This window comes from Taudactylus pleione, unplaced genomic scaffold, assembly GCF_031769625.1.
Source record: "Taudactylus pleione unplaced genomic scaffold, aTauple2 ptg000218l, whole genome shotgun sequence".
In the NCBI taxonomy this organism is placed as follows: Eukaryota; Metazoa; Chordata; class Amphibia; order Anura; family Myobatrachidae; genus Taudactylus; species Taudactylus pleione.
Genome location: NW_028284620.1, coordinates 1,269,393 through 1,281,811, shown reverse-complemented (window position 1 = coordinate 1,281,811; position 12,419 = coordinate 1,269,393). Strand labels below are relative to the sequence as shown.

General features: G+C 48.0%; 1 pseudogene across 1 annotated transcript in view; it reads left to right on the top strand.

Moving 5' to 3' along the window:
* The window catches only part of LOC148517348 (uncharacterized), a 165,208-nt pseudogene that overhangs the window by 88,433 nt on the left and 64,356 nt on the right, over positions 1-12,419 (top strand). Inside the window, exons 11-12 of the transcript XR_015879298.1 lie at positions 7,681-7,828; positions 9,994-10,073. The product of XR_015879298.1 is annotated as an uncharacterized LOC148517348 (transcript). The remainder of the gene's footprint in view (positions 1-7,680; positions 7,829-9,993; positions 10,074-12,419) is intronic.

Genomic DNA, 12,419 nt, shown 5'->3' with positions numbered 1-12,419 from the left:
AAGATGAAAAATGGAGCTCCCCCTCGTGTGCGGTGAAAAAGTGGGTATGCCCACATGCCATAAGAGGCATGCCCACATGCCACAAGGAGCGTGGCCCCTGAAAATGGGATTGTGTTAACATGACACACCACCATTTCTCGTCACTCTGGGGGCATTCCTTTCCATTCCATATGCACCTTAATGACCCCAGTAGTAGTGTCCCTTATAAAGTGCCCCCTGTTGTAGTGCCCATTACGTAATATCCCTGGTAGTAGTGCCCCTCATGCAATGCCCACTGTAGTGCCCCTTATGCAATGCCCCATTGTAGTGCACATTATGCAGTGCCCCTGTAGTGCCCAATATATAGTGCCCATTATGCAGTGTCCCATATACAGTGCCCAATATATACTGCCCCCAGTAGTGCTTCTTATACAGTGCTTGTTATGCAGTGCCCCTGTAGTGCCCCTTATATAGTGCTCATTATATAGAGCAACCAGTAGTTCCCCTTATGCAGTGCCCCCAGTAGTGCCCCTTTGTATAGTGCTCCTTGTAGTGCCCATTATATAGTGCTCCCTGTAGTGCCCCTTATGAAGTGCCCAATATACAATGCCCCCAGTAGTGCCCCTTATACAGTGCCCCCAGTAGTTCCCCTTATGCAGTGCCCCTTATACAGTGCCCCCAGTAGTGCCCCTTATATAGTGCTCCCTGTAGTACCTGTTATGCAGTGCCCCTTATATAGTACCCCCAGTAGTTTCCCTTATGCAGTGCCCCTAGTAGTGCCCAATATATAGTGCCCTCAGTAGTGCCCCTTATATATTGCCCCTATGCAGTGTCCAATATACAGTGCCCCCAGTAGTGGCCAATATACAGTCCCCCCAGTAGAGCCCATTATACAGTGCCCCATATATATCTGCTCTCAGTAGTGCACCTTATATAGTGCCCCCTATGCAGTGCCCAATGTTCAGTGCCCCCAGTAGTGCCCCTTATACAGTGCCCAATATATAGTGCCCCCCAGTAGTGTCCCTTATATAGTGCCCCGATGCAGTGCCCAATATATAGTGCCCACTATACAGTGCCCCCAGTAGTAGTGCCTTTTACACATAAAACACATAGATATACACAGACAGACAAAATTAAACTTACCGGAATCCCTGCTCCAGTGCCCGCCGCTGTCCGCTCTTCCTGCTCGGCACTATTGGAGCGATGACATGTCGTCTCTACCTTCACCCAGTACGGGAGCCGGAAGGCGGAGCTCATGAGTGAGCTCCAGTCCACCTCCGGCACTGAATGCAGCAGCCAATGAGAGTCTGTCTGGCGGCGGTGTGTTTGTTTTACTGTGTAGTGTGGACCGCACTACACACTGACCTGGAGGACGGCCGACAATGCCCCCCCGCACCGCCGGCGTCCAGGGTGCGCACGCCACTTGACCACGGTTAGTTGCGCCACTGTTGAGAAACTTATGCATGTGCGGCTGCTATCCCATACACAGCGGCTGTGTGACAATATGCAAATGTCACAGCTGCCGGGATTCTTATTGAGACGCCCACTAGCGGCATCTCATGTACGGACGCGTTCGTATACAGACAAACCATTGGTCATACATCAGTTGCAGAATCAATGTTCTGAGAAACCCTATGGTTGCTCAGAATGTCCCTCGGAAGTAAACTGTCGGAGTAACCATTGTGTACTAATTTGCAGTCACAGACACAGATACGCCGCCAAAACCCTTCTGTTACCTCCCAGAAACTGTCGCTGTCTGTCAATCACACTGCATCCAAGTCCACACTGCGACTGCCATCGTTCATTAAACTTGTGCGATTCATATACATAAGGACTATAAACAAACGCTGAACTGCGCAAACATCAGCACTGGAGGTGATATAAGGCCAGATCTAATTATTAAATGTTCTCTATTTTCACCTGGTAAAAATGATTAGTTTTGTGATACTACAATACAATGTACTGATTGTTGAGCAGTATTAGGATACAATGGTGAAAAAAGTTCTTCACTTTTTACCTACTTAATATACAGTATGACTCAAGTTTTATTTGCTGTCACTCATGAGTAGCTTTCAGACTTTATCAGGCTGATGTTTGCATTTATCTGATGTTTTACGTTAAACTAACTAACTAACTAACTAACTAACTAACTAACTAACTAACTAACTAACTAACTATTCAACTTAGGGAATCTTTTACTCTTTCAATTAAATACTCCAAAGAAATTTTGAAAATCAACAGTTCCTTCTAAAGGGAATATTAATAAGCCCAGTATACAGCACTGCACTGTTAGTACTGGAAACTCTGTTTTATTATCTGCAGCTGCTTCATATTTCATTTAACTGATTTTTTGGGAAATCCCCCGAAAACATCTGCAAAATGTAAGCATGCCCAGGATGTATGGCATTGACAGGGGTCCTGAAGCAGTTATCTCCCCTGTTTCTGATCAGAATAGCATCATTGCTATAATGTGAGATTTATCACATTTCGGAGCATGGCCCTGTCAGCTAACGCTATGTTAAGTTGGAGTAAGCCATTATAGCCTATGGGCTACATAACGCAGATATTACAGGGAGAGGGATCCTCCGGACCACAGTATGTCCCGCAGCATAGAGTAAAGTGATTGCTGATGCGATCACTTTCTTTACACACCGCGCGGACGGAGCCCCTGTCCCTGGATGTGATTTTTAATACATCCGGGGAGGTAAAGAATTTCTTATTGCTGTGAATAATGGCAAAAGAAATTCTAATTATCCTTTCTAAAACCTGATCATTAATAAATGGGCCCCTTAAGGTGCATGTATGAGATTGGTCTTTATTGTGAATGATGGACATAATGGTGCACAAGACTATTTGCAGACATTTCTTGCATGTTTCTCCACTACCCAAGATCTGGAGCCAAGTGTACACAAGTGTCATATACAACTCATTAGCATCTTCACTTCTGGCTGGAGGGACGTAACTGGGCTGTAACTTATCATTCTCACATAGGATCAGTTTTGAGAGGGCACCATGTCTATGGAATTATGGGCTATGCAGAATTATGGATGTTTTCAAATGCATCTTCTGCACCAGCAATAGGACTGGTAAAAGTGCACACTAATAATCACCATGGCTACGAGATAAAGCATATGGATGCATCCACAGGGATGCAAACAACTATGCATATGGACAAACATAAGCAGGGCCATTTTTAGACAATCTGGCTCCCAGTGCAAACAGTCAAAATGCACCCCCCCCCACAGGAATTTACAAGATCAATAATATTGTTGCGCCAAAATAGGGAGCGTGGCCTCACAGCAAGGGGCATGGCCTTGCAGGAAATCCAGCCAGCCCTCAGTGTCTCTCCAGGCTCCAGCCAGCCCCCAGTGTCCCTCCAGCCAGCTCCCAGTAATTATATAATAAACCTCACCTGGCTGCGGCTTTCATATAATCACACCTCTGAAGAAACTTCCCTGGGCAGACTGTCTTAAGTCGGTATTCGCTATTCATGTAGGTTATCACATGGTCCAGAAGATGCCTGTTTGTGTAGGAACAGAACTGTCATATGTGTGTCCGCACCTCCACCATCTATCCGCTGATGAAAGAAGCCATCATCCCCATCAGCACACATTTCCCCCAGCTCTATCCTTGGTGCAGGATATGTGACCAAAAGCAGACAGATCTCTGCATATGCTCGCCAGGATACTTATCCTACGTGAACGCCCCTTTGCCATCCAGTAATATTAACCCAGATGCAGCTGAGATGCGTACTACTCTGAGACCCCCATGATTGCTCTAAGTTGCATGCAGATGCAGGTCCCATTGCATGTGCAGGCTGATAAAACTTGGGAGCTCCATTTGCAGACGGAATTGCGTACTATTCAGAAATCAGAATTAGGCCACAGTGTGCGTAATTGTTAATGGACATCTTGCTGTATGTTCTCTGTGACTAGGGCTGTGTACTGCTCTTTGTCTCAATGTCACGCCCTCTGGGCCTGTTTCAGAGCCGCTCGCTCTGACAGAGCGCTCGCTCTGAATCAGGGCCGGGCTTTTTTGTTTTTGGATCGGCCTCTTGGCCGCTCGCATAGCTGTGGGTGACCAGCTTTATTGCGAGCGGCCATGATGATGGTCGCGATGGTCAAGACCGTCGCGACCATCGGGGTTGCGACGAGACCCTTGTGGTAGGGTCTCGTGGCCGCAAGCCCCAGAGAGATTTCGGCTGTAACAGAGCCGGAACCTCTCCACTGACATGGGAAAGCCTCCGTTTGGGCCGCCACCCCCCCGAAAACATAGACAGCTCGCCCCCTTTGGTGCAAGACCCGGAGCGACGGATTGCCTGTCGCTAGCCGGGTCTCGCGCATGAGCACGACGGAGCCGGATCCGTCGTGCGCATGCGCTGTGGGCCACCATCGACCCGGTTGCAAGCGCTCAGCACTTGCGACCGGGTTTGAATCAGGCCCTCTGTGTGATACAGTGGGCCTGATTCAAAGATGGACGGTAATGCAGCCGTGACTGTGTCTTTATGGTAATGCCGGTGGGATTCGCAGAGGGACACCCACCGAGTGCTTCTTTAATCCGCGACTTTGCATAATAAAACGTACCATCGGATGCACATCAGTCACACCATCGGACATTAGAGCAGCCTTAGGGTTGCTCAGAATGGCCATCAGAACATGGCTGCAGATGCCAGTGCATCCGCGAAAAAGACAGTCTCTGGCAACAACATGCCCACATCTAGTTAGCCTCTCCTTTCACTGCCAAGGAATGTTCACTGAAATTGTGTCTCTCTGCATCCAATCAGCGCCGAAATTACCTTTCCCAGTGCCCGATGCAGGCCATTCCCCCTCTAGAGTGGGCAGGGCCACAATCGCCAGTAATCACAGCAATGCCCGGAGCAACCTCAGGAGGGGGCTGTAAGGGCAGTGGTGTACCCACCTGAAGCGTCCAACATATGCTCCAGACGGCACTGCTGCGGAGATTCTGGCTGCTGGGTGCTGTTACTGGCACCCTGCTAGCCAGGTGCAGGGACCATGGGTGAGCAGCGGTGCCGCCCACAGGGCTCTGTGTGGCCGCACTGCTTTCATACCCCTAGTTACGGCGCTGCGTTCAATATCATTATGCATCCCCTAGTGGTAACCATTGGGACGCATGCGCAGAGCAACTCGGAGGCATATGCAGGCTGAAAACATTGGGCGCTTGCGTGCAGCATCGGCAATGTGTCCACCTCTGAACCAGGCCCAGTGTCACTATTTCACTGAGCATACATTTGCTTGGGCTCAACCTCTAGTGTTTGCTCTTAGTGGAGGAACATAGGGCCTGATTCCGCATGGATCGCAATTGCCGCGTATGCAGATTGGCCAATTGTTGCATACTGCGTATGCACCGCACTGCTCTTGCGCGACTATCTCACTGCGATTATGCACACAGACAGAAATCTATCGCAGAGTGAGTGACAGGCCATGTGCCTTTAGGGGTGGTGACGGGTGAGTAACTCGAGAAACGCAGGCATGCCTGTCCATTTTAACGCCGTTGCATGGGCGTGCATAAATTAACCACTGTGATTGCCTACACAGCATGAGAGTTCTCTGCGAGCTACAAGACTTGCAATTTCTGCGACTGCTCCGGGCTGCTGTAATCGTGCGTGAAGGCAGGGCCGGCCCTAGCTTAAATTTTTTGGTAAGCGAGTAGGTTTTTTGGCGCCCCCCCTATGCAGTGCCCGCGATAGTGGTCCGCCCTGTGCAGTGCCCCTTGTGCCCCATTAGTAAGCTTATACAGTGCCCCCAGTAGTAGTCCCCCCTTGTAGTAGTCCCCCCATTGTTGTGCCCCCAGTGGAGTTTTCCCCCCCATGTAGTGCCCCAAGTAGTAGTCCCCCCCAGTAGTAATCCTCCCTTCAAGTGCCCCCAGTAGTAGCCCCCCTTCAAGTGCCCCCAGTAGTAGTGCCCCCAATAGTAATCCCCCCTTCAAGTGCCCCCAGTAGTAATCCCCCCTTCAAGTGCCCCCAGTAGTAATCCCCCTTCAAGTGCCCCAGTAGTAATCCTCCCTTCTAGTGCCCCCTGTAATCCCCCTTCAAGTTCCCCCAGTAGTAATCCCCCCTTCAAGTACCCCCAGTAGTAATCCCCCCTTCAAGTACCCCCAGTAGTAATCCCCCCTTCAAGTGCCCCAGTAGTAATCCCCCCTTCAAGTGCCCCCAGTAGTAATCCCCCCCTTCAAGTGCCCCCAGTAGTAATCCCCCCTTCAAGTACCCCCAGTAGTAATCCCCCCCTTCAAGTACCCCCAGTAGTAATCCCCCCTTCAAGTACCCCCAGTAGTAATCCCCCCTTCAAGTGCCCCAGTAGTAATCCCCCCTTCAAGTGCCCCCAGTAGTAATCCCCCCCTTCAAGTACCCCCAGTAGTAATCCCCCCTCAAGTACCCCCAGCAGTAATCCCCCCTTCAAGTGCCCCAGTAGTAATCCCCCCTTCAAGTGCCCAGAGTAGTAATCCCCCCCTTCAAGTGCCCCCAGTAGTAATCCCCCCCTTCAAGTGCCCCCAGTAGTAATCCCCCCTTCAAGTGCCCCCAGTAGTAATCCCCCCTTGTAGCCCCCCCAGTAGAGACACACATTATAAAAAACAAAACAAAAAAAAACACTTACCTGAAACCCCCGCTCCTGCTCCCGCTGCCGATATCAGCTACTCCCGACCATTCTCCAGGGCCGCTTTGCATTATGGGAGAGACGTCATCATGACGACGTCTCTCCCATTACCCACTGCGGGAGCCGGAAGATGGCTTCCGCAGTGGGAGCTACAACAGCCGATGAGAGTCTGACAGACTCTCATCAGCTGCTGAAACAAACACACAGTTGCCGGCTCCGGCGGCTGTGTGTTTGGCACTCCGTCTGGTCAGCGCTACACGCGCGGTGCAGACTGTGTCACAGAGACACAGTCTGCACCACTGAAATCTGCATGGTCGCGGCGCCCTTCACTACGTGGCGCCTTACGCGGCCGCGTACCATGCGTAACCATAGAACCGGCCCTGCGTGAAGGGCAGATGTGTGTCGATGGTACTGATGTATACCTAGGACTGTGAGGTATTAAGGATGTGAGAAAGCAGTAGGGGGCATCTCTATGCTGGCTGAGCTGTGGCTGATGGTACCGATGTATACGCAGGACTGCGAGGTATTACAGATGTGAGAAACCAGTAGGGGGCTTCTCTATGCTGGCTGAGCTGTGGCTGATGTTACAGATGTATACGCAGGACTGCGAGGTATTACAGATGTGAGAAACCAGTAGGGGGCTTCTCTATGCTGGCTGAGCTGTGGCTGATGTTACAGATATATACGCAGGACTGCGAGGTATTACAGATGTGAGAAAGCAGTAGGGGGCGTCTCTATGCTGGCTGAGCTGTGGCTGATGTATACGCAGGACTGTGAGGTATTACTGATGTGAGAAATCAGTAGGGGGCATCTCTATACTGGCTGAGCTGTGGCAGACATTAGCATATTTTTGGAGTTGCATTGCATTGCGATCCATGCTGAATCAGGACCATAGTGACCTTCAGTTTCAGTGCATTTCTTTATTTTACTCATTGTATAAACTGCATTGTATGACATTATGGTAGTTGGGCTTACATCTACTTACATGATGACGACCTTGCTTCATGGAGATAAACCATATGTGACAAAATGCTCAGATCGTCCATATGTAAAGTTGATAGGATCTTTGGAAATATTTTCTTGTTCTCAGGGAAAATGCCTGATTGTGGTGCACATTACCCAGGACAGACCCTCTACTGCTTCTAGCAACTATGGAAAATACTACTCGATGTTGAACCGACTTCCTACCATACCGTTTTTGCTGGAGAAAAGGGAGTCTTCTGCTCACCCTTTTGAAAGTAAGTTTTCTTTCCTGATACATAGGGGAATATTTACTAAAGTGAGAGTTTTTAGAAGTGGAGATGTTGCCCATAGATAATAGCTAGAATCTGATTGGTTGCTATGGGCAACATCTCCACTTCTAAAAACTCTCACAAATTTACCACATTGTATGCAAATACTTTGCTATTTAAATACATTAACGTCTTCTAAACACTTCACTCTAGATCTGGGAACAAAACAGTTAAAATTAGAAATGCATCATTAAAAGATATCTCTGCCCTACAGGACCACATACTTTCCAGACTGCTTATTTTACAGGGGGTTCTGTTTGTAGTTCAACAGCAGAGGTGTGGAAAATAATGATACTGTCCTTTGCGGTTTTAATTACAAAACTACATGCATAGAGCGTTATTAAACACTGCTATGCATGAGGAAAATGGTAGGATGTATGCATTCAAAATGCGATGCTTGATACATCCCGCCCTATATGTATGGAGTTTATATGTTCTTGCATGTTTGCGTGGATTTCCATCAGGTGCTTTGGTATCCTCCCACAATCCAAAAACACCCTGGTAGGTTAATTGGCTTCTGAAAAAAATATAACCCTAGTGTATATACAGGGGAAACCGGCTGACGTGATCCCGACTGCCGGCTTCCCGACTTCTTTATCCTGGCGAGGGTTAAATGACAGGCATCTATATTTAGATGCCTGTTATTATCCCGACGCCGGGAGACAGGCGCCCGGCATCCTGATCGTAGTGATATCCCGGGCGCCGCGAGCGGACAGCCGCAGGGGGGGAGGGTTAGGTACCCCCCCGGGAGGGTAAGGGTTAGGCTAGGGGGAGGGAGGGTTAGGATTAGGCACCCCCCCCGGGAGACTTAGGTTTAGGCAGCGGGGAAGGGGGGGTTAGGCACTTAGAGGGGGAATTAGGGTTAGGCACTTCGGGGGGAGGTTAGGTTTAGGCACCCCTAAGGAGGGTTAGGGGGGTTAGGTTAGGTTAGTTTTTACTTACCTCAGGACGTTCGGGATTTCCAGCGCTGTCTGGCTGACGCTGTCGGGATCTGTTCAGCTGTTGGGCTGCCGCTGCCGGGGATGCGGCCGGCGGTATTTCATACAGATTCCATATAGGGGCGCCTTAAGAGAGGAGGGGGCCCGTGTGCACTCCCCGTGCGAGGCCCTCTCTTCTCTCCCCAGTGGCCAGCAGCCGACTGACATGGCTGGCCAGCCACCAGAGCATTAGTAGACTCCGGACACTAGAGTGTGCCCGGAGTCTACTGCGCAAGCGCAGAACACCGGAAAAATGGCAGCGGCGGCCATTTTCTGGTGTTCCGAGCAGCACTGACACCTGACGCAGGACCACGGACAGGTAAGTTTAAAATAATATGAGTGCAGGGGGTACAGGGCCCCCCCTGTACCCGGGGGCCCGTGTGCCCCGCACACACTGCATCCATTATAGATACGCCCCCGTGTATATATGTGTGTGTACTGTACATGTGAATGACCAAATATTCTCTGTAAATCGCTGCAGAATATGTATGCGCCATATAATAACTGGTAATAACAAAAATATATTTACCATCAGCCAGCTCAGACCGTGAGGATTGTTGTATATAATGGGCCTGATTTCAGAGTCGTATGCTAATGCTGCTTCTCCGTATTTGTACACAGCTGCTATGCAAAAATATGCAAATGTCGCAGGTGCTGAGAAATGCATTGAGACGCCCACCTGCAGCTTTGCAAATCCCAGCATTTGTATACAAGGCCGCAGCATTGGTCACAGATCATTAGATTACTGCAGTTCAGAGTAACCCTATGGCCTCGGGAAGTAAGACGCCAGAGCCACTTTCACTGATCGCAGACACAGGCCGTGACATTCCCAAAAATGGTTGAGACATGCCTCCGTTTTTTGCCGCCACGCCCCGTTATCTCCCCCAAATGTTCCCTGACTGTCAATCACACTGTGAGTAAAAAGTCACAACAAGCGACTACAGTAGTGTGCATTTACGCATTTGCGCAGTGCGACTTAGACGCATTTGTGGTTTACCGCTGATCGCTTAACTCCGTAGATTTCGGTATAACGTACATCTCTGAATCAGGCTCCATTTCATGTTTTCCAATTCTGTTCCACTCAGGTGCCTTCTATAGTAATGTTCATTTAATGTTGCTTATATTTGTAATTAGGGTCTCTTTTGCCACGTCCGTCATCTTCAGCCTATTACAGAACTGCTTCTAGTCAGATGCACAGGAGACCTCGGCCGCAGGTAACAAACATTTCCTATTATTGCTGAGTAATACCCAGCTCTTCCCTTATCCCTCCTTTTCTCATCCTCTTTCTCCAAAGGACGTTGGTGATCAGATCTGATAATAACTTAGTAAAGTCAGGTTGGGGGAACATCTATAATATATGAGTGTTGTGTAAACAACTGTGAAATATCCTTAACTTGGCGAGTGGTGACGTCAGAGGGTGATAAAGGTAACAATATCTGACCTTCACAGCTTTTTATACACTGGATGTCATTTATGAAGTGCAAAATGGCTGAAACGCATTGTAAAATCCTCTTTTGGTAAACTCCTCTGTAGGGGAAATGTCTGCTCCTCTGTGGGAGTAGTTGGGGGGGGGAGGGAGGGTGTTCCTAACTAAGCAGGGAGCAAGCACACAAAAGTAACTAGATTAAACTTTGCGGACCAAGAATAATAAATAAGTAGGTGGAGAATGGCAGACCCTCCAACATGACCCGTTCCATTAGGTACAAAATGCTCTGCTCCTGGATTTCTTTCTTAATTGATGATTGGAGGCACCTGAGCTGAAACACAAATCTCATCTATAACCTAGTTCAACACAGGTGACTGCAATCATAAATCAGGAGCAGATCAGTTTGTACCTAATAGAAGGGGTCATGTTAGAGGGTAGGGAATGGGTATTTGTATTGGGGGTCCAAGGTTTGAGGAGTGGGTAACAGTCATCGTAACGCCGCAAAATACTTATTTTTTTTACAACAGCCCAGAGCTGATCCAGATTCTTCCTCTGACTATAATTATAATTGAGCACAGGTGCAGTGTACCACATGTTCCTTATGTTCATAAGGTCGTAACTATCCCTAATTACTAATTTGGTGCTCATAATAAGGTAGATGAGATATAATTATAGTATATAGTAAATCATGAGATTACAGTGCTCTTATATGTTTCAATGTGAGTAGGAAGAAGTAAATCATATAGTAACAGTAGAAAGTAAGGGATACAGGGCCTGATTCAGAGACTGACGCTAAAGCGATCGCAACTGCGTTTTCGTACGCAACGCAGCTGTGAAAATATGCAAATGTTAGCAAAGTTTACATAAGAATAAAAATGCCCACTGCTGCTTTCTTACCTGCGTGCGACGACGCATACCTACGTAAACATCGGTAACATCGAAGCACATCGGCAGCCATCTTACCCTTGCGGGAGGTCTGACCTGCTGCAGCCTTGGGTGCTTTTCTGACACGCAGAGTTGTGTATGTAATAGCAGTGGCTAATTTATGCACGCCTATGTAACAGCGTTTAAACGGACAGGCACGCCTGCGTTTTTGTGACCATCCCCCATTACCACCCCCAAACGCTGGCAGTCTGTCGCTCACTTAGCAATGGAATCCTCTCTGCGTGCGGTGAATACACATGTGCAATGGCAAACAATCGCTCGTTCTGGTGAAAATTTAATTAGCGTCCGTCTCTGAATCAGGCCCAGAGTGCCGGATACACTATGCTGACAAATGCGGCCAAACCTCCGAAAATTGCGTTTTTGGAGGTTTGACCACAATCACCGTATCTTGTTCTATAGATGGTGTTGCCTAATAGATGGCTATGGGCTTCTTATCGGAGACTTCCCCGAGAGGGATCCCTCCTAGGATCCCCCTGTGCATACTCCCCACACTTCAAAAAACAGCTGTTATCGGAAGAGCTGTCCTTTGCTTAAATGTACATGCGCATACAGTGTTACCAAATGTAGGGTAATGTACAGATGTACTGTAGGGTACTGCACTCCTATGTCTATCCTCCTCGGACCAGGGATGGAGAGGGAAAGGCTTGCCAAGGCTGCCAATCACTGTGTGAATATGCCACAATTCATTACTTTTAGACTATGTGGAACCTGAGGGGATACCCCATGACTACCCATCTGGGGGGTCATATATATTCAAACCATGCAATTTTGCCATTTATGTATGCAGTGAAATTCACCATTTACCTGCAATCCCAAATACTTGCTAAGGAAAGGAAGGAAGTATGATGCTGTTAGGTATTATACTGACAGCAGAATCTGGAATCTTTTCAACAATCGGCAGATCTGAGGCAAAAGATACAGTAGTATCCCAAATAAATCCTCAAACTAAAGAGGTGAGACTACTGAAAAGAATATATATACATATACTATATATATATATATATATATATATATATATATATTTTTATTGTTATTATTATTTTTATTATATTTTATTTATAGGGCACCACAAGTGGTCCGCAGCGCCGTACATACAGTAAAGGGTACACTGAACATTACATTAAAATACAGTAACCAAAATATAAACAGAACACAAGTAACAATTAGCAACACAATTCTCCATACACAG